The sequence below is a fragment of the Ambystoma mexicanum genome, chromosome 6q (genome assembly GCF_040938575.1).
Source record: "Ambystoma mexicanum isolate Mex_15411 chromosome 6q, UKY_AmexF1_1, whole genome shotgun sequence".
Lineage (NCBI taxonomy): Eukaryota > Metazoa > Chordata > Amphibia > Caudata > Ambystomatidae > Ambystoma > Ambystoma mexicanum.
This window is the reverse complement of record NC_090937.1, coordinates 1,178,741,651-1,178,763,657: the sequence shown is the minus strand read 5'-3', so window position 1 is coordinate 1,178,763,657 and position 22,007 is coordinate 1,178,741,651. Positions and strand designations below refer to the sequence as shown.

Genomic DNA, 22,007 nt, shown 5'->3' with positions numbered 1-22,007 from the left:
CACAATTCGGAATATGAAACTGTACTTTTAAATCAAACCGCAAGATTGTAAATTTGGTAAAGTACATTTATTTGACATCAAATGTTTAGAGAATATTTAGCGATTTGCATTTTTATTTGCTCACGTTCCAAAAAGTTCGTTTTGAGGCACGCGATGTTCCTTTGCTGTACACAGGGTCTTAGATCATCTCACAATACAGCGCCACAATTCGGAATATGAAACTGTGGTTTAAAAGCAAACGGCAAGATTGTACATTTGGCAAAGTACATTTATTGGACATCAAATGTTTAGAGAATATTCAGCGATTTGCATTTTTATTTGCTCTCGATCCAAAATAGTTCGTCTTGAGGCAAGCGATGTTCGTGTGCTGTACCTAGGGTGTTGGTTTACGATAAAATAAGCTCTTCGGTCGCACTGATAATCGCATGGCTGTTCCAACAACGAGGCACTAGGCCACCACAACAGTATGTATGTTGCATCTAGCCATTAGTACCGCGTAAGGGCATACTTGTACTTGGCGATCGTCCCATAAAATGGTCAGGGTGGTAACGTTGTTCACGCGGAGAAGCAACTGGCGGTTGTAAAAGCCATCCGCCGGTGTCTGCTACTCGTGACACAGACAATAATGAAGGATGTACCTGTTTTAAAAACATAAAAAATGAAATTAGTCTCACCATCAGATCTTTATTAAAATTATTCATTTTATATATTAGGTCGGGAAATTATTTAATAGCTAGGACAGTGCAAGGATACTGAGACAGTCCCCCAGTGCAGGGGTTGACAGGGAGGCAGTGCAGGTGGAGAGTGGAAGGGCCCAGGACCGAGGTCGCAGACAGTGGACCAGTTGTAGCAGGGGAGAGGGAGAGAGAAAGCAGAAGCAAAGAGGAAGGTTTTGAGGTGCTTCCGTAAAAGGAGATGGATCTCCTCAAGATAGTGCGCGGTACAAAACAATATGCCACATAGAACGAACAAGTACAACTTAAACCGTCTTTAAAGCTACTGTATAGTAATTAAATTGCGGTATAAACTCATCTAAAGAGTTACTTACATTATATTTGCATTTTCCATTGTGTCTGTGCGTAGGGCAGCCCCGAAATACCACTCCTTCTATGCCGACGTTATTTCTTCTAATGAACGGACATTAAATGGCTTTCGTTTCTGAAATTATATTCATTATCGTTTACGTTATTGCACCACACCCCCAAAAAGAAGTCTTTCGGGATGGTCCCGGCCTGTCAAGGTCAAATAACAATAGAACCTTATACTGAGTCGTGGGCCATTCCGGCACCCGAGCAAAAAATCAAAGCAGCTGACCTTCACTTTGAACGAGCACACATTCCTAGTTAGCTACATTCAGTGTAAGGCCATCTCACAGGACTTGAAATTTACACTCCATCTTTGCATTTTGTGTGCGTGTATTTGCAGCCCCAGAGAACCATAAATACGGAGACATTCTATATATTTTGAAAAATGATTTATATTACTGTTTGGTTTAATTCAATGCGCAAATGAACAAGGTTGGAGAGACACATTGCATGTACACTGAGCAATCACTTTTATTTACACAATACATAGCTACACATATTCAATGGGCCTGCGACATGAGGAGACTCGAGAGCAAAGTCACAGGTGACACCCGGGTGGTTCGCACTACTGCACGGTGAAGGGAGGGGCAACGGTGGAGAGACACATTGCATGTACACTGAGCAATCACTTTTATTTACACATTACATAGATACACATATTCAATGGGCCTGCAACATGAGGAGACTCGAGAGAACAGACAATCAAATTACAATCATTTAAACCGCGATGTGTATTTCTCAATGAGCTCTGCTTTAGGTGGACATGGAACAGAGGCAATGTTGGGTGGCAATGCAGTTGTCCCCTGCACAGGTTCGTTCACAACTCCATGTATGTGCCTATCTAGGACATCAACAATAAGTCTCTCAATAAACTCATATTGCATATCCTGAAACACTGGTTTGATCACCCATTGTTTACTTCTTTTAGTGAAGGCCTTATTGTAGCGAAGCGTCCCTAAAGTTCCGGTCGTCCTACTTTGTTGACGGCCAACATTATGGTTATGTGCCGAGACCGCTAGAAGAGTCCGATTTATCATGCCCTCCATGCCAAAATGCAATCGTTTTGGCCTGTACTTTAGGCACATATTGTGGAACACCTCCAAATCTCCTGTGTGGCAGAATTCTGTGAGTCCCCTCAAATCTCTTGTTATAGTTTTATCAAATACAATCTTTTCAATGGCTTTGTGAGTGGGTGATGAAGGAATCAACCACTTCTTCTTCCGTGCCTCCTCTGTGGACAAATGGCCATGTTCACAATTGTGGAAATGTTGGTTTGTGGTCCAGCGATGAACGTTGCCACAGTGCAGCATTACTGACCGCCATTTTTCCAGTAGAATTTCCAACGACCCTCCACATGTTTTTGAGCTCCACCAAAGACGGTTGCTGATTGACTTGGACCACTGTGAAATACCTTACATATCTTTTTTTTTACCTGCAGCCGACATTTTTTTATTGATTGTTTTTGCAAGATGCCACACGTCAAATTGGTGATTTATATTTTTGTACTCTTCTCTCATTGCCTTGGCAATTGAAACGTGTCTGTCCGTGGCTATCAGGTCGATCACCATTCCCCGCGATTGTAGTTCTTGCAATGATGCTACAAAGCCAACTTTCTCCATGGCCACTGAGGATGTACTTTGTGACACCTGCACGACCACCAAACTCACAATTTTCTTACTTTCCATGTCCTGAAAGTGGTAGGTGCAGTACTTGGCTGAAAATCCTGGGCTGTCACACTGTCCATCACCGGCTAGCCTGAACCGTTTGCCCGCGAATGTACTATCAATAGACATTTTTTCCATTCTCCAAGCTTCGCTAATGGCTGGAAATAGATCATCGATTTGGTATTTGTAGAACTGAGTTTTCGCAATGAAATGGATTCCCACAAACTGAAACAAATACTCTAACTTTTTAAAACTTGAACCACTAAAAAGTGCGGCCGCTGCACAAAGTAGATTGCCAGCTGGCAGTTGCCCCAGCATGGGTTGTGCAGACCATGAGAAAGGATATTTTGTACAGGTGGCATGTATTTTAAGGTTAGTGCCTCGAATTGCACAAGTCACATTAATCAATGGCTCCCCACATACTTCCCCACCAACCGAATGCCCACATTTCATCCGATTAATAATATCAATCAAACAACTATCGAATACAATGAATTTGGCCTCTTTCCTTATACTGTCACTCTGCATCCCAGCTGGTTCGGCCTGTAACATTGAGGACATGTCACTCACATGAAAGGTAGAATCTCTGATATCGTCTTCCGCTATGTTCAGTGATATTGATGGTGTTTCATTGTCGTCCACTTCATTCTCTTCCATTGCAACATCTGTTCCTTCTCCGGCGATGGGTGAATAAAACAATTTCTTCAACTTTCTCGCGGTCTTAGTTTTTGCGGGTGTGGATTCTGTGAATTGATCTCCGACTGCATACGAACTACCAGGAGGACATTCACTATCAATGGCTGGTGGTGGTATAGCTCCGTTGTCAATCACTTCATATTCTTCCCATTGGCACGATGCATCTCCAGTCTCAAGTCCCTGCCAAAAGGTTTGACAAGCAACATCTCTCGTTCGCTTCACTGTCTGTGTAGATCTAGTTCGTACACCCACTCGCAACTAGAGGACAGATTGGAAAAGGGATGTTCAGTTTAAACACAACTTACAGTATTGAACTATTAACAGTGAAAAACAACATAATATAGTGACCAGGACACTAACCTTATTTTGCTTTCTTTTCTTTGAAACTTTCTTGCCTCGAACTTCAACATCAGGACGCTGTTGCTCCGACTCGTGTGTGCATGTCTCCACTTCCTCTTGCGCTGCAACGACTATATTTTCATGATAAGCACATCCATCACGCACTGACGCTCCATCGACTCCCTGAAACATAGAACTTTCATTAGTATGTATAATAATATTGAAAACACAAAATGTACTTGGGGACCAATACCCACGTACATCTCAATAGCAAAACACGAATGAACACATTGTGTAGAACATTCAAACGACAATTATTCACGCATTGTTGATCTAGTTAGATGGAACTGTCAAGATCCATACCTCGGGCTCCGCATAGACTTCCATTGATGATATTATTGAAGATGACGCTTCAGCAACTCCCTGAAACACAGTAATTGCATTAGTATGGTTTTCTATTTTGTTAAAAAGAACATAAACTTTGTGCAGGCGTCAACGGCTCATCTAAATAGACCTGCACAAATGATCAGTTGTCTAAAATAAGTAATGGATATCTAAATATGATTCGATTTGCTCGATCGTTGGAAGTGTCACCACCCAGAGATCTGCATCAACTACTAGGGGTGATGTTCTTGTAGAACATTGCGCAGACCCGTAACTGCATGCTCCCCCTTCTTCTTGGACTAATGCTCCATCGACTCCCTGAAACATAGGACTTTCATTAGTAATGAACACAATATTGAAAAAAGAAGACACATAGGAGGGCGACGACAGAAGGACATATCAATGGCTAAAAACGAACGAAACATTGTGTGTAACAATCACGCTACAAGAATGCAAGATCTGATGATCTCCATCGATGGAACTGTCCGGAAACGTACCTCGAGCATCTGAGTGACATCAACGGTTGTCGTCAATGCGTTGGACTCCTCAGCATCTCCCTGAAAGACAGTACTTGCATTATTTTGGATAACAATAATTATAACTGAAAACAGAGACTAGAGGACGAGTACTAGGGTGTACCATTAGGTAAAATAATTACACGATAAATTAAAACTATTGATTTACATGCCTAAAACAAGTCAGTGGCAGAATAGCTAAGTAAGATTACCCGATAGGCGCTTGAAGTGGCTGATGACTGCAATAACGACACGGATGGAGAATCTTCCGCCTTCATATTGAGTGGATACATAAATGGGGAAATTGTTGTTAGCTAATGCTACACACTACCGCAAGGCCGAGAGCTAAATCCGTAAACTTGACTCACCAGTGGAGGGATGTGAACGAATAGAGTGGGAATAGCGGTTGAGAGCAATTTTCGCTTCGCTCGCGGTGTGTTCTTCTTTATTAGCAATGATGTGGAGTACATGTCTGAGGTAAAGTGCCTGCTGCAGATGCGGTATCGATCACCCCTCTTGTCCGGAAAGACTTCTAGGACTCTACTTTCAAGCTCAGACGGTGGATATCTGCAATATCGGACCCATTCTCTTATCTGATCTATTGTCTTAGGGAAAACATGCATTATAGTACCTTCAGATTTTTTATGGGTCTTCGAAGGGCAACCGCCAATGGAACAGGCAGGCATTGTGGAAAGTTCTGAAAAGTAAAGATCAACAATTCTCTATGAATACCAATGTGTTAAAAAATTAAATGACACATAAAAGGTTCAATGCAAGGTTCGTTTTGGTTCTTGGAACTATACACGTTATTCACATGCGGATAAGTATTTGAATAACTTTAAAAAAAATAGAAAAATAATTTGACTAAACTCAGAACATGTGACTAGTTCCTTGCATGTACTGTCTTGAACGAAAAGAAAACATGGATGCAATTTGATGACTACTAGCAAATTGATATAAATTAAAAAATTGGACGCAAAATGATTATGGTACATGGCCTTACCTTGACGAACAAACAGATGCAGGGATCAGAGTAGTTTCTTGTCGTAGAACAGGGAGCAGTTCACAGGTTGCAAACTGACGAGTTTGCTCGAAGTGGTCACGGAAGTTCACAGAGACGAAGAGCAGATAACCAGCACCTTCACGGGTTGACTAGCAAAGCGCAAAGAAGTTCTCATTAGAAATATGAAGTGGGTTATAAAGAATTCGAAACAGGGGTGTGTTTGTGAATGAATGACGTGAATATGTCGTGGCATTATGCGGTTTGCAGGGGGGCGTCCAGCGTGAGGGGGGATGCTTGGCAGGAGACACGGGGTCTGGAGGTAGACATGGGAACAACAACCCATGCTCTATAGACCACTTTGAAGTGTACATGGTCTTTGACACCTCTTGGCCTTTATCGCTCCCTGACAGCTCCACTTGCCAGCGCAAGTACCCCGGTGCGAACTGCCTTTGATAGGGCGGGGGGGTGGATTGGGGCGGTGGTCGTGCAGACAAGACACAGGAAGACTCGTGAATGGAGACACACTTATGTGGATTGCAGGGGGGCGTCCAGCGTGAGGGGGGATGCTTGGCAGGAGACACGGGGTCTGGAGGTAGACATGGGAACAACAACCCATGCTCTATAGACCACTTTGAAGTGTACATGGTCTTTGGCACCTCTTGGCCTTTATCGCTCCCTGACAGCTCCACTTGCCAGCGCAAGTACCCTGGTGCGAACTGCCTTTGATAGGGCGGGGTCGTGGATTGGGGCGGTGGTCGTGCAGACAAGACACAGGAAGACTCGTGAATGGAGACACACTTATGTGGATTGCAGGGGGGCGTCCAGCGTGAGGGGGGATGCTTGGCAGGAGACACGTGGTGTGACAAGACAAGGCACAGGAAGACTATTCAATGGAGACACACTAGATTCATTTAAAAAATCAAAACAACCATTGTTAAAATATATGTTGGGTTTTATTTTATATCTTATTTTCAATTGAACATAAATAATAAACATTACACATTGTAAAGTTCCGGTTGCAGCACATCCAGGGAAAATCCGCAGTATTGTCCACTGTCGCTGGGGAAATGTTGTCTAATGGCAAGTACCGCACAGGCAGGTATTACTCTCCGAACGCGGTGTCCGAGCCTCCCGTGAAGCCACCAAGTGAAGCAACGATAGGCCACCAGCCTGTACCACCTGTGAAAAAGAAAGATGCAAACTGTATTAAAATTACAAAACTTTATTATCAATGTCGATTCAGGTAAAAAATGTCATTCTGCTTTGAAAAAAATTCTATCTAGAAAATGCACAATATGGAACCAATTTACATGCGTTCGAATGATATGTAGATGTAATTTTATATGTGGGAGACGACCATGAAATAGTAGTGGCATCACTGACATCACAACCAGAGTATACGTACTCGTTACTCGGATTACGCGGACGAACAGTGCCGCGAAGTTCGTGCATAAGCACCATCATCATCCTCAACACGGTCCGTGAGAGGCAGGCTTCCCTGAACTCTGGCAGCTCGGTGATGCATTGCGGACTTGGCTCGCCTTCCGAAATGTAGGCCAAGCACCCGGAATTTTCACGGCAGCAGCAGTTCTCCTCCTCAGTTGGCATTAGCTTGCACCGATTGCACGTGCACCAGGTGGAGACGCCGTCCATGCGACATGGTCCAGGCTCTTCATCCGTTGACTGTTCCTCCCAACTGCCGTCCGAATCCCCATCGTTTTCGCGTGCTTGCCTTTCCAGTAGTTCCTCCTCGGTGTACTCGGGCTCGTACATATACGGCATTATTGTAGCCATTGTGTGGTAAAGAAAGTAAAATAATTTACAGAGATGGTACAGGTGTTCACAAGGCCTAGAAGCGGCGAAGGTAGCTGACCAGAGCACAGAAACGAGTCACAGAATACTCAAAGTAACACAGAGAGAGGAATGGAATCGAAAATCTGCTGCTGTGTGTTGTGAAACGGTGTGTTTATACTTATTGAGGAAAGATGCGTCCTGCCATTTCCATGGCGACACTTCATTAGCTGAGGCGCAGCGATTGTTGACACGAGACGTGCTTTGGCGTTGGGAAATGGGCGGTACGCGTTTGCTGATGTCAGGCTCAGGGGCGGGGGATATGATTTAGTGCCGCAAACGCAGGTGAGCCAGGTCGATGGGGGGAAATGATAGGATTATCACAAAATGGCGGCTGATTTCGAGTGCGTTAATGAACGAAAAGTCGGGTAAGGTCCATAGGAAAGTTTTCTACGATCTACCGATTTATGCTTAAAAACACATGGCCGAACCGTAGGGACAATAAAAAAAAAGTCCCGGAACTATCCTTTAAGGATTATTATATGAACATGCTCTGGGCCTGTTCACTGCTTTATAGATTATGGGTATATGTGTGTAAATAACTTTCAGATCTCTCTGAAATCACACTGTCTTTAGGTGCAGTGGGTTGTCTGTTTGGAAAGGTCGGTAAAATACCTGTAGCTAAGAGATTACTTATTCATCTTGGCTTTGTTTGCTAACAGATTCACTCTTAGAAAATGGTCCCAGCAGATATAACCTACCCTGATAGCATGGTTATGGGATTAATCTGGGCCAATAATACTGAATATTGCTATTGTCTTTGACGTCCAACCCGCAGGATATAGGGGTCGACTTTAGAAGATATATATAAACTGGAAACTGCAGAGTCAATTTGCCTGGAGTACTATTTCTTTCTTAAACATTATCATGCTGGTTTGACTAAGTCTAAGTGTAGCATGGATGCATGCTGGTTATAACTGTTCTGTGTTTTATACTTACTTAGTGCATGTTGTATGATGGAAAGTACCTAAAAATAATACAAACAAAGTTAACTAAGCTATAAAGAGCATAAACAAAGCATCTCTTCCTTTATTTAGATATCTGGGTGGTTTATTTACCTTTTCTTTTAGAGATTAAGTTAATTTGGACAGGTTCATTTATGGACTTAAAAGTAATAGTATTATCTTCAGTTTACATTACTAAATGTATGTGTATGTGTTGGAGTTGTTATCATATGTATTGTGTAATTTCAAACTATATTCCCTAATAGTGTTACAGGAAACTACTCTAGAGGCCTACAAAAGAAATTCTGTGTTTTTTCTTCTAGGTCATGCCCAGTTGAAATATTGATTAGAAATACATTAGTAAATTAATTGCCTGTTAAATGTTTAATGGGACTTCACCACACCATCCATTTTATCAATATAGTTTCTCTATAAACTTGCCACCCTATTTGCAGAATAGCATGGAAAAATCAAATTAATGCTGACAAAAGTCTTGATTTATTACATAGATTTTTCTATTCAAGATTTGGTATTTCCTAATGACAAAATGAAACCTACAATCAATTACAAGTATTTGAATCCTTTTGGAAGGAAAGAATGCTCAAGTTGGTAGCAAGTGTTAAATGTATTTATGGGTATTTAGAACATCCCTCAATTAAAATTCTTTAAATCGTTTATGTATGTTTTGCTCTACATCTATACTACGTCAAGGTAATCAGCTTCTGAGGAAGGATTTGCAGTGATCCAAAACATGCAGAGAGTGATAACCAGATAGACCTGTCAGTTTTTAGAACAAATATTTTGGATCCTACTATACATTTCAAGAAACTTCATAATGGCTTAAGTTTTTTTATCTGAATATTTATCTCAAAATGTTTGTTTTCTTCATTTACTTTTGGTCACTTTATGAAGTAATAGGTTATTTTTGGAAAATTGGTAATATTGTGTTGATGTTAAATAACCCGTAATATAATGTACAGTTCTGTTTGACAAATAAAAAAACAAAAATTGTAATGTTTTGGAATTCTATTCCTTTGTGAGTGCGCGAGTAGTGTAGGACCATTTTATTAAATAAACAACCCCAGTGTCCTTCTCATACAACCCTTAGGTCCCTCATAGGGCAAGTGATTGTTGCAGGCTCCCTTCGTTACTCCCTTCCTCAAAGCAACAGTCAGGCTGGGGACTTAGTCACAGTGCCAACATTGTCACTTACACAGCAATAGGTGTCACTGGCCCGTTGATGTAGTTGTCACAGTGCCGTGTGATGTGAGAAAGATTTCTTAATTATTCTGCATTTGGGTGACATTGGAACAGATTAAGGAATCTCTGAAACTCTGAATACCTCACAAAGTCCATTGTGGAAGGTAAATATCTTGTTATTTACTTTGAGACTCAAATACTGTGCATTATCCAATCTTCCAGTAGTAGGGTCTGTGAGCATTTAGCATGGGTGTGTCCATAAAGAGAATCCCTTTGCGGTCGTCTGGAGACCGACAATCCCAATCCCACTGCGCACTGGCCAACATTTTTTCTAGGGATGTTTTCCAATAAACGGTCAAATCAGAAGACTGTTTTGGCAAGCTTTGAGGTTCTTAAACTTTTTCTTATATAATGCAAAGGAATATAAATCCCTCTCACAGAAAATAGGTCCTAGTAATTTGGTTCTCCCACTTCTGCCTGGATTGCCAACACTGTGCCTTCTTCCTACTGCCTCTGCTACTACTGCACGAACTCCAGCCACAGTTCTAGCTCCTTCCTGCTGCCTGCACCTGAGGGATCCCTTTATGCCTCACAGTTTCCTTCAGATGGGGCTATTAGACTTAATTGCCTGACTACTACTACAGCATGACTCTTTAGCCCTCTTCCTTGTCCCAGTACTTATGGGATTATGGGACTTGTCGTACCCAACAACAACATTTGATTTTCTGACTTCTGCTGTTTTCAGAGTAGAGTTATTTCCCTTAGAGTAATTTACAGATGAACCAATAGAATTCGTTGTTACAGAGGAGGGCAGTCTATTTAAGGCAATATTTCTAAATTCCTTTCCATTGTACCTTTGGGAGTAGAGAGGATTATTATCCTGAAGTACCTTCCATGTTCTTCCAGTTAAGGTCTGTTCAGGTTTAAAGGCATTTGCCTTCTGAGCCACAGATTTTATATGTGGTTTTGATACATTATATGATAATAGGCCATTACCTGTTTTGGCAAATGTTAAAGGTTCTCCCTTTTAAAGGACAAATACTGTGTCTAATCCCACAGGATCGTCTCGCCACCCTGGGCCTTGTCTCCTCACAGGTGATCCTCCCGCAGTACACCACCCCCAAAGTCAGGATCAATAATTTTCTGCCTTTCCCTGGCCACCTGGGAGGAGACTTTAGGCAGGGGTTTAGTGACAGATCCGTAGGATTCTTCACACCTGGTTGAAACCCAATTTGTGAGAGATGTCTTAGTCATATTTATATTTAACTTATTTTGTAGTGGTTCTTTATTATGGTGTTATAGTGATAATTGCCTGCGCTGCCAATGTACATTCATATTGTTTTTGCTTGTTTTGTAAAACTTAATAAAAAGAATTGTATAAAAAAAAAAAGAGCAGGGTAATTGGTAGATATGTGAAATAGAAAAACTTCCAAAGGACTGTTTCAGTTCTTGGGAACCCGTGGGGACAAACAAAGGAGCAAAAAGCCTCAATGGATCATATCAGTCAAGTGTAAGGATTTGTTTAGCAATGTATAGATCCAGTAGGATTTTAGTTGTAAATAAGGTCTCACCTTGAATGTCCTTTCAGTACAGTGTAGGCAAAAAGGCCCAGATTCTAGATAATCTGGTCCATGACAAGGAAATTGCAGGAAAAAAAAATCTAAAAACAAACGAAGGAGGGGCTTTGAGCAAATAACATTCCACTAAGTGTGTGAAAAGATGCAACAATTTGATAAATTGTACATATACTCCTAAAATGATATGTTACCTACAGAGTCTCTTACTGCAAATCTCAAAATGTATTAATCCAAAACACGCTAACAGGGACCGTGCGTGTGTATTCTTGTAAATGCAGTCCAAAATGAGCGTGTTCAGTCGACGTAATGACACCATTGGGCCAGACCGCGCTGAGGTCGTAAAATTTGTAAATACTGAAAATACATCAGTAACAACTAATGTGTTTCTAACATGTCATGGGCCTGTTGCCTTTGCACCCTAGGTGTCTTTTGAATAGGTTACCTGTTGTCTACAGACTGCTGTTCTTCTTTCTGAAAATTCAATAAACAAAAAACAAAAAAATAAACTGTTGTGCATGATGGCGTTAGGCATATACATCCAGTAACCAATGACTATCTCATTATGAGGCCACTAGTACCACGTATGCTGCAACTAAATATAGTCCTTATGCACATGCTCACTACTTATCTTATTACTGATTATGCCTGTAACCAACTACACTTTATCTATGTAACCATTGGAATCTCCAAGCCAAGATCCCTCTGGCTTCAGTTCGCTCTACAAATGTCAAAATAAATTAATGATCTGATAGATTGGGAGGACCAGGTGGTTTTAACGACTCGCATAAAACTTTTCATTACAAACCGTTTACGTGACCTCACCTTGAAGGAAGGGGACACAATCTCAGTTTTCCTTTTCCCAGTTAGACACCTCGATAGCCCACGGTCACATCACAACTGAGAACCTATCAGATTACTTTTTATTGGTCGTGTGACTCGTCATCTGTGTATTTCATGGCTGTCGCTGAAACTATTGTTTAGCTGATGGGTAATGCACGGATCAGCCAATAGGTAAGGCACGTTATCCTAATAGTGGGTAATCGAGTGAAATAAATTGGGAAGTAAAAGAATAATGTTTGAATGAGCTTTTAGGGCAATTGTCTTAAGTCTTGAGTATCCAGAATAGCCAAAGTGATACCCATACAGTAGTAGTGTGTGACCGGATGCAACTAGGCCAAAAAGTCTGTTAAACAGATGACATCACCAAGTGACGTTATAAATTTTGTATTCAAGATGGCGGCAGTGATCCTTAATGTGGGACGCTGCCGCTACTTGTGGGAAATCGGGTCCAACACACTAGTAAGTGGAATATTCAGGGCTGAATGAGTTTTAAGGTTAATCATGTTAAGTTTTGTATATTTATATATACATATTGGGGTTAGGTAGTATTTAAAGGTGGGGGCATATTGATTTTTAGAAATCCAATTTTGGATGTGGAGTGAAACATGAAGAAGTAATGCTAAGGACAGATGTGAATGATACTATACCAGAACCTTTTGGAGATTCAAGCCTATTACGGGTATATACTTATTCCCTAACATGCGCTATCCATTTGGTTAAATAGTAAATTTATGAACAACAGTGGACTATGTATCGTTTCAAGTGTCATGGTAATCAGTATTGTACTAACTGATGACTTGACCCACACTATAGGATACAAAATGGGCAGAATGGATCCACAATACTATCCCATCCATGAGGTCATGAGAACATATGTTAGCTAGGTAAGATTTGTACATAAGTATCATTTGTAGATTCATTGAGAGGACTGTATTGATTTGAGTAGTTGACTCTCCCAAGTAATTTAGAGCACTCCAGGTATGGAGTAGCAAGACAAGTTATAGTTTTAATTTTGAGTACTTGAACTACAATATAAATATGACTTGCAACTCAGTAGGCTGTCTTTTTTTGGAGGTGCAGGTCAGTGGTGATGGTTTGGAACCCTTAGTGAACCCAACTTAGTATGTTGAATTCACCACGCTCGTAGCATGAGTTACTTGTGTATCTCAAAAAGCTATTTGTCATTCTCTCCCTTTCCTTATAGATATTTGCCATAAAAGGATTGTGGAACATTAAGGAAGTTAATGTATGACGTATAATTACATATATGTACTAAAGAGAGGAATTAATTGGATATGCATGTTAGGAATGCAACTGTAATAATAGTATATCATCTTATTGTATGTGGGTATTGATGAATTGATATTGATACTACCTAGACAAAGCCCAGAAACATTAGCACGTGCTCTCTAATGAGTTAATGCAGGTATATGTATTAGATTTTTGGAGGATACTGTAGATATGTGTATCAGGATTTTGGATGATACTGTAGGTTTAAATCATGTGAACCGAACCAATAGAATTTTGAACCATAGCGCATCAAGTGTCTGGTCTTTTCATTTAGCTGAAAATAAGCGTTCTGTTTTTACATCCAGGACAGGCGCGCAACACCATTGAGCTAATCGGGATTCAGCCCCACCCCCCCGAAATGTGAGCTGAGGGTCGGGGCTGAAGGCCGATTAGCTCAATGCCGTTGCACGCCATACTTTTATGTTAGTCATAGAGGGGAAAGAAGCCTTTCCTTAAACAGGCGACTTAAAACTTTTACTGTGTTCGTGTAAAAAAATGGATTTGCACAAACGCAGCAAAACCTTCAAGCTGCTACTTTCAAGAAAGGCTTCCCTCACCTCTCTGCCTAACAAAAATTAACTGGACACGTCAGCCCTCTCCCCACAGATGTGTGCAAACATTATATGTTATTTCACATCTGAGGGGAAGGGGCTGATGTGCACACTTGCTTTTTGTTAGGCAGAGACGTGAGGAAAACTTTTTCTGACTGAAACTAGCAGTGCATATTAGCTCATTATGTATGTAGGTGTGCACAGAGTGTGTATGTAATGTATGCGTGAATGAGTGAGTGTGTGTGAATTGGTGTATGAAGTATGGGGGCTGGGTGTCCATGTAAATGAGAAAATGTATGTAATGCTGGGCTGTTACCATTTGATACTGTTGGGCCCCGTGGCAGACAAATCTTGGGATAGAACGGAGGGGGCGGAGGCTCCATTTTTGCCACGTTCATTTTCTATAGTGGTCCCTCCGATCACCAGTTAGTCCGCCCCCCCTGCCCCTAAAATGTAGGTTTCGTTGTGCCCCTGATCCAGAACATACTGTTTAACTTGGTTGAGTTTTTTGTTAACATTCAATTTCTGAAAGGATTCCGTTTTCTTCCCCATTAGGTTTTGGTATGTGAGAAAGCGTTGCACCATGAATACAAATGACTGCTGCTGAGCTCTGGGAGCAGCTCGAGAAAACTGCAGGTAACTGTTTATTACGTAACCATGTAGGCAAAATGTGTGTAAACTCTCGCAAAGGCAGTGTCTACATTTTGTTGATTGCCTGGTGACTTGTTTTGCTGTGTCTCCTTGTCATGTGAAGACTCGGACTGCATGCCTGTTTGCTTCTCTACTCTAGCCAGATTGGTCGCATGCGTACCTGCTTCTTGGAACAATCAACCCATGTTCTGAAGGTCTCGTGAATCGACCTGCCGTCTTTGCACTGGGGCATTCTTCGGTTTACTGACCGCCAGTAAGATCCTCAAATGGTGTTATAACGTGTGCACAGTCACATGTTGGGGCAGCGGCGTAGTCAGGATTGTCTAACGAGTGGGGTCTGAAGCTAATGCAGGTGGGCCCACCAGAGTGATATTAACATATGAAAATCCCCACACAGCGCTGCTCAGTGTGCATTTATAGATTTTGGGTGGGCCTTGCCCGCTCAGGCCCTACCCTGTCTACGCCTTTGTGTTGGGGCCACGTGTGCATGCACTAATAAAGGTGCTGAGTGGTCTCCTGCTCGGCAGGTACAGAGAGACTGCCCCAGGCCCCGGGATGCATGAAATGCGGGCCGATGGAGGGCCTGGGAGTTTAGGCGCGGGGTGGGGGGAAATGGCGCAAAAGCAGTAGGGAGGGGCATCCGAACGGCGCCACAAGAAACAAAAGCCCAGGAAAGGGCAGGAAACAGCACCTGCGGAAGGTGCGAAATATAACAGCAAGGGGCCGGGGGAAACCCAGCCCCCAAGAAGGAACAAAAGTCCTGGGGTGTATAAGTAAGCCAGGAAAAGAAGAGCAAAGCAAGCCCACACTACTCAGCCTAACTGAAGCCGTGCCTGTGCGTGCCTCTTTCAGCATGTGTCCCGTGCCCGCTGGGCCGCCCCGCGCTGAGGGGCACCACCATAATGACGAGGGCCGGAGACCTCGGCTCCCCATAACAACTGGCGACGAGGGGTCCACAGACCCGTGCTCTGCACCCGGTCCCTCTGGCGGAGTAGAAAAAAAAGAAAAAAACAAACTAAAGGAAGGATAAAGGTGCTGAGCGGGACACGTTGTCTGCCTGCCTTGCAAGGAGTGCCAGGCCAGGCCAGGCCCAGCGGGGCATAGGAGCCACTGAGGAGGCATGGTGCTCGGCACTCTGGGGTCGCACCAGAGCTGGGCAGCTACCGCTGTATCCAGGGGGCAGAGCGACCACCCATGGCTCCCGCAGGTGTAGCAGGGAGAGGCCTGCCACCGTGATGATGGAGGCGGTGGGGGGGCTGCTGTGGATAGGAAGTGCTCCGGTCATCAGGGGAGTGAGTGCATTGCAGCTGCCGCCACAGCCGCCGCATGAGAAGGAATCTCCCGCTGGGGGAGATGGTGGTGTGGCGCGGAACGCCATGTCCATCAGTGTACAGCTTCCCGACTAGGGGGGAAGATGCAGCGAAGTCTGCCGCCGCTAACGTACACATACAGTAAGTCTCTCATTGGGGGAGGACGGCGGACCGGCAAGACTACATCTGCTGAGGAAAAAAAAACATTAACCTCCCGGTAATGAAGGTGAAGGATAACGCTCCAGCTTGGGGGGAAGCGTGAGAAGCCTGCTTGGCAATGAAGTGGAAAAAGAAAGCATTTATCTCCCCCTGGGGAGGGAATGCACGCAGTCCGGCTCAGCCCCTGCCGACACTGCAGAAGAAAAAAAAGATGTGTAGCAAGGGTCTCACACCTGAACAGGGGAGAGATTGCAGCATGCTCACCGCAGCTGGTGATGCTCCAGCAAGGCAAAGATTCCTGCCTGGGGGAGAGCAGCCAATGCTCCACCACCTTAAGGACCAACTCCTGCCTGGGGGAGAAGAGCAGCCACTGCTGCTCAATCAATGGGACGAGCTCCCACCTGGGGGAGAGCAGGCGGCCAATTGCGCCATATGGACATCATGTACTCCTGCCGAGGGGAGAGCAAGCGGCCCATGCCGCTACAATGACTGTGGAGACTCCTGCCTGGGGGAGAACAGGCGGCCCTGTCCTTTGCCTAGTGCAAAAGCCAGAGGAGCACCCTGGCCCACTGGACACTGGAAACAGGCGCTCCAGTCAGAGGGAGAGGTGCACTGCCTCAAACAAGGCATACCTGTCCGGAGGAGAGGTGCGCTGCCTAAAGCAACTCTTGACTGGGGGAAAAGTTCAAAGAAGCGCGGCTTGGCAAGACCCGGCGCTGCAGCATCTTTCACAGGATGCCACCAACGTTACTCTGCCTATCCTTGCGGCCAACGGGTCATAAGCAGGTCATACAATGGGGCACGTCCCCAACACTCAACGGGAGTAGAGCGGCACGCCAAGAACCGTGGCTACAGTGGCTCTACCCCGCAGCCCAGGACAGTAAGTGAACACTCCTTAGTATTCTTTCTGAATTGGACATCCCAATGTTAGATCTGAAGGTGACTTGTAATATGAGGCATACTATTTAATTTCTATGGTTCAGACAGCTTTCTCATTCGCAATACCTAAATCAATTTTACATGTGCATGAGTTAGACTGGGTGTTCCCTGTGTTTAAAGGATTTATTATTGAAAAATCTAGGATTGCCTTGGAACCTGGTAATTTCCTGGAATGTTTAATTAACACCTGGCATCGAGAACGGCCTTGTCAAGTCCTTTTTAGCCATGCCTAATGGGAGATACCTTGCCAAATACATTTCTCTTCATAAAACAGGCTATGTCTTCTACATTCTAGGTGGATTTTTCGGTCTATTTAATGTGCCCATTCATTGGTATGTGTACTTTACCGCAGGCAGAATTTGAAAGAGAAAATAATAAATAATAACAGACAGCAGCTGCAGGCAGCATGTCTCAAATCTTTTATTATAGTTTGTGACGTTTCCAAGAATGTATTTGATGGGAGGTTTACAGGAAACGTAGTGATATGTGACATGGGTTTGCGATACATGGTTAAATAGGCATTTACAAGATCATCAGGTCCATGTGGTTTGTCCACTTTCTTGCCAACAGCAACACTGGAATCGCCTTATTCTCCAGCTTTGTCTTTGCATTTGGACTGTAAATGTTGTGACTGTCTTTAAAACTCAAAACTCATTTTACTCATTAAAAAGAAGAAAAATGTCAACTATTCAAGAGACACACACCTTTCACAATAGTGCTCTTTTTTCAAAAAGATTTCTTTGTTGACAATGCACAACATTGACAATGCTAATCAAATAATATGGAGAGCAGCATTCCTCCCTTGACAGTACATATTGGCTTTCAGGTGGTGGCAAAATTATTGCAACCAACACTCTAAAATTCGACCTGTAACTAACTTAATATTACAAATATAACATGCTAATGGGCACCAATTAACAGGAATCTAGTTGAGATGCAATTCTAGACCAAATTAATTTGCAATTACTTCCTTTGAGATTAAGTTGGTGTTTACAAGGAATGTTTAATAATATTTGTGCACACAAGCCCATTATGAGTGATGAAATCATGTAGGGGTTGAAGAACTTTATTGGTGTGTGTTTATTCCCCCAAGGACTATTTGGGGTCAATGATGTATTTGTAAACACATGAGGACAGTAACATTGGTCCGAAATTGAAGCATCCTAAAACCGTTCTAATGGAGGTTCCTATGTTTGATATATGGAGGAATGCATTGGCATTTTAATAAAATATTATTAACAATAAATGTATTTTATTTGAATGAAAATGTTTGCAAATTATTAAATCATGGACAGGTTGGCATTTTTTCACTTATTTGCCCATTATCCAAATGAGCAAAGTATCAGACAATGAACCTGAGATCGATGCAAGGGCTCTAGTGTATGCGTCAGACCTTTTCCTTCCACTACCCCCAGGAAGGGGGGCACTTTCAAGGCTGGAGGCGCTTCCAGGTCTCCTCATGTGAAATCTAGGCCAGGGAGGCGGGTTGTGTGCAGTGCACTCTCATTCCGAGGCTGAGAACGAGGGTTTTGCACAGTACCTTCAGGTGGTCTGCGTGTGTGCCAGACGGTATGTGACTTTTAAAGGTCTTTAAAATATTTTTCTTGAGGTGCATCTAACGCATATTGCCTGTCCAAAATAGTCATATGCAAATTATTTAATGATGGAAAGTTATTCAGGCATGCCACTTATTTGTCAATAATCCACTAGTCAGCTGTGCAAATGAACAGAAGATGACAACTCATCAGGACACAAAAAAGGGAATGTCAGCCACTTTTTTTGCCCATTAAAAGTTATGGGACATTTCTTACTAATCGAGTGAATGGTCGATACAAACGGAATCCTTGCCTGTCCAAAAGAGCGACTTGAAAATATAATTGTGGACATGTAGGCACTCAAGTTACTTATTTCCCCTATGCGCTTGCCAAACTACTTCTAAATGCCCTATTACATTCTACCAGAATGCAGGCGGGGGAGGCCCAGATGGTTACAGTGGTTGCTACCCAGTTTATTATCTGCTCGGCCAGTGCTGCAGCTAATATGTTCTGCAGCAGCAAGTGGTGGATATATTGAGTGCTGCTGAGTTAGGTTGGGCCAGTAAATGCTGGTCCACTAATTGGCATTTTACTACCAAATACATCAGCAGTTGCATTGGTCTTCCCTTGGCTTGCCAAGCTAACCTAGTTTTTGCCCTTCAGGTTTACCTGGTCCCATCATTCACTAGGTCAATGCGCATTGCATACCCATACGTTAAAGGCAGTGTGGGTAAAGACTGTGAAGTAGGAAATGGTTATTGTCTCTAGTTTTAACAGTAGTCTTCATGATGCCTGCCTAACCTGCAGCTAAAAATTCACATTAGTAGTCTCCAACCTTTTCCCTTCTGCCCAGTTTGATGAGGCCTGTAGAAAAAGTATTATTTCATGTCTATGTGCCAGGGCAGGCTGATTCGGCTCAGCCTTCACTGCCATTGTTGTCTCATCACTGTAGCAACTCTTTCTTCTTGGTCTCTGTGCAAAGGCGTAGAGCAACTGGTGAGCAATATTGCAGGGTGCTGCGATCAACATGTTGCATGCGAGCTACACATTGGGAGATGACTGATCTACAACATTTCATCAGTACCCAGAACTGTTGATCTTCCCCCCATATATATCAAAACTCCCCCCATACTGTAAAAGTGAAGTGGAGTTGAATATTTCGCAAGGTGGAATAGAGACACAAGGCAGAGCTCATGGGATTCTCTGTTCTTGAAGGAATACTGTTGGAAAGAAAACAAAATTGTTGGAGAGGAGAGAGGTGGAAGGCAGCAACAAGCTGGTGGAGAGGTGTATGTCGGTCGGGTCATATGTGTATTCTCAGAACCTACAAAGAAGATTTAAAGTTACCTTGCCTGCCTGATCCGATACTTCAACTACCCTTCCCCATTAGGCCCTTGTACCTTCCCCTATGCCCCCGCAACCCTGCCACAGAACAGTGACACCATGTTTTCTGATACCGTGTGTCTTTCTTGCCCCCTGCATCTTCTACTAATGCTTTACCATTTATCGACTACGCCTCCATAGTCCCTGTATCAGATCTCTCACCATCATCCATGTTGATCCCTCCCTCGCTCCCACCCATAAGTTCTCTGAAACCCCCCTCCCCACTCACACTAACAGCACTGTTGTTGGTGGATCAGTGATCTGTAGCACTCATCCCTTTCATTAATTCATTTGTTTAGTGAGTGTTTATATTTCACCAATTTACCACCTGAGTGTTTTGTAAGCTCTCATTAAACTAAGGTCTTGCAATCAATATTGAAAGGAAAAGGACCTGAAAGTAGTGGGATATAAAAGAACAGATAAGGAAGGCAAGATTGTAGGTATAGAGGGGAGCTTAACAGGTGTGTGAAAGTAATCAGAGAGCTGGAATTACTGTATTGTGAACAGCCCTAAAGATAAGGGGTGTATCAGCCACGTTAACTCACTAGAAATAGGCGCTCCCAAAAAAGAAAAATACGAGTAAAAACAATCCCAACAAAAAATAGGGAACATACACATAAAGTGCCCGTTGCCCTGCTTTCACGCATACAGATCCACAATGTGTTCAGATCATTAGTATATGTGGAGCCACAGGAATAAACTACTATTATCATTGCCTGATCCACATAGGTGAAAATGTATCTTTATTGTGCATGAATAACTTGGTGCAAAGAAGTATTTATTGCAAAAACATTTCTGCTTTACAGTGCTTATAAAATACTCCCTTTATCAGTGGGACTTACTTTTTTACTCTTTAAAAATCATTTTACTCACAACTTTAAAAAATAGGGCATTAAATACACCCACTTCAAAATCTTATCTGGAGCCCTGATTGTGGATGTATAGTCTGGGTGCATGAGGGCCTCAAGATTTGTTTGTGCTATCCTAAGTATGATGTGACAAGATTGACCAAAGTTTTTCATATAATATATATATTTGTGAGGCTTGTGGAGTCTGCTTAGATCACATGCTGTGCATAGGCCAACATCTAGTGGAAGCTGCGGAGTATTACAGTTGTTGTAATACTGCCAGTAATACTATCCCTAGTGTGACGTCCACTCATGATCCCTCACACGTCGAGGTCCCTCAGATTGTTTTTTTCCGCCATGCTAGATGGACGCTTATAGCGGAGTTACTTCGGTGATAAGCCATTGACTTTTACACAATTAAGATAGTATTTCTTTCTATACTTTCATCGACTGCCGAAACACCAAGCCGGTGAAGAAAGAAAACTGCCCGTCGGAGACCACCGCGACGGACCGTTCGGCCTTGGAAGGCCGCCCCATGCCTCGGCCCAGACAATAGGTAGAGAGGGGGGAGGTCATTTTAGAATGCATTTTCTCCCCTACGTACACTTTGTTCGCCCAGCTACCATTTCCATAACCCATAATTATGGAAAATACACCATTTAAATTTTGCCCTAAGTGGGTCGACAAACACTTAGTTTGTAATTTGTGTCTCCCAAGAGACCACGTCGAAACGTCTTGTCGAGCGTGCAGGCTCTTCAAGCCTAAGACGTTAAAGGACCGCTCCACAAAATGCTGGGCCCACTACGCCAGTCAACTCGAGGCCATGGAGGTAGAGGGAACCTTTAGCGATGGCAGTGACGCTGTACTTTCGGACGGTGAGGGCAACGGAGTAGCTTCAGCTACTCAAGCGCAGACCCCCAACACCGTAGGACAGGCCGGCGGCCATGTTGTGGGAATTACAATCTATGGCAGCAGCGCTACAAAAGCACAGACCACCAAGCACATAAGCCCCAGTCGACATTCGATAGATGAGTCGAATACTCAACAACGTTCGACACCTCGAGAAAGGTCCACCGAGTCCCAGTCCTCTGGGCAATCTCTATCAAGATCGCCACACGACAGGGTTCAACCGTCGAAAGATGGCAAGGGTGTCGCTCAAGAAACTCCTTTCGGAGGCCGATCGTCTGCGGATGAAGCCTCGGCTCCCACACCCGAAGTTCGACACTCGATCTATAGATCTATA

The 22,007-nt window shown here is 43.2% G+C and overlaps 1 protein-coding gene across 1 annotated transcript in view; it reads left to right on the top strand.

Annotated features, from left to right (window-relative positions):
• The window catches only part of KLHL5 (kelch like family member 5), a 1,021,700-nt gene that overhangs the window by 242,873 nt on the left and 756,820 nt on the right, over positions 1-22,007 (top strand). The window contains exon 2 of the mRNA XM_069631792.1: positions 14,495-14,575. The gene's annotated coding sequence lies outside the window, so the exon portion shown is untranslated. The remainder of the gene's footprint in view (positions 1-14,494; positions 14,576-22,007) is intronic.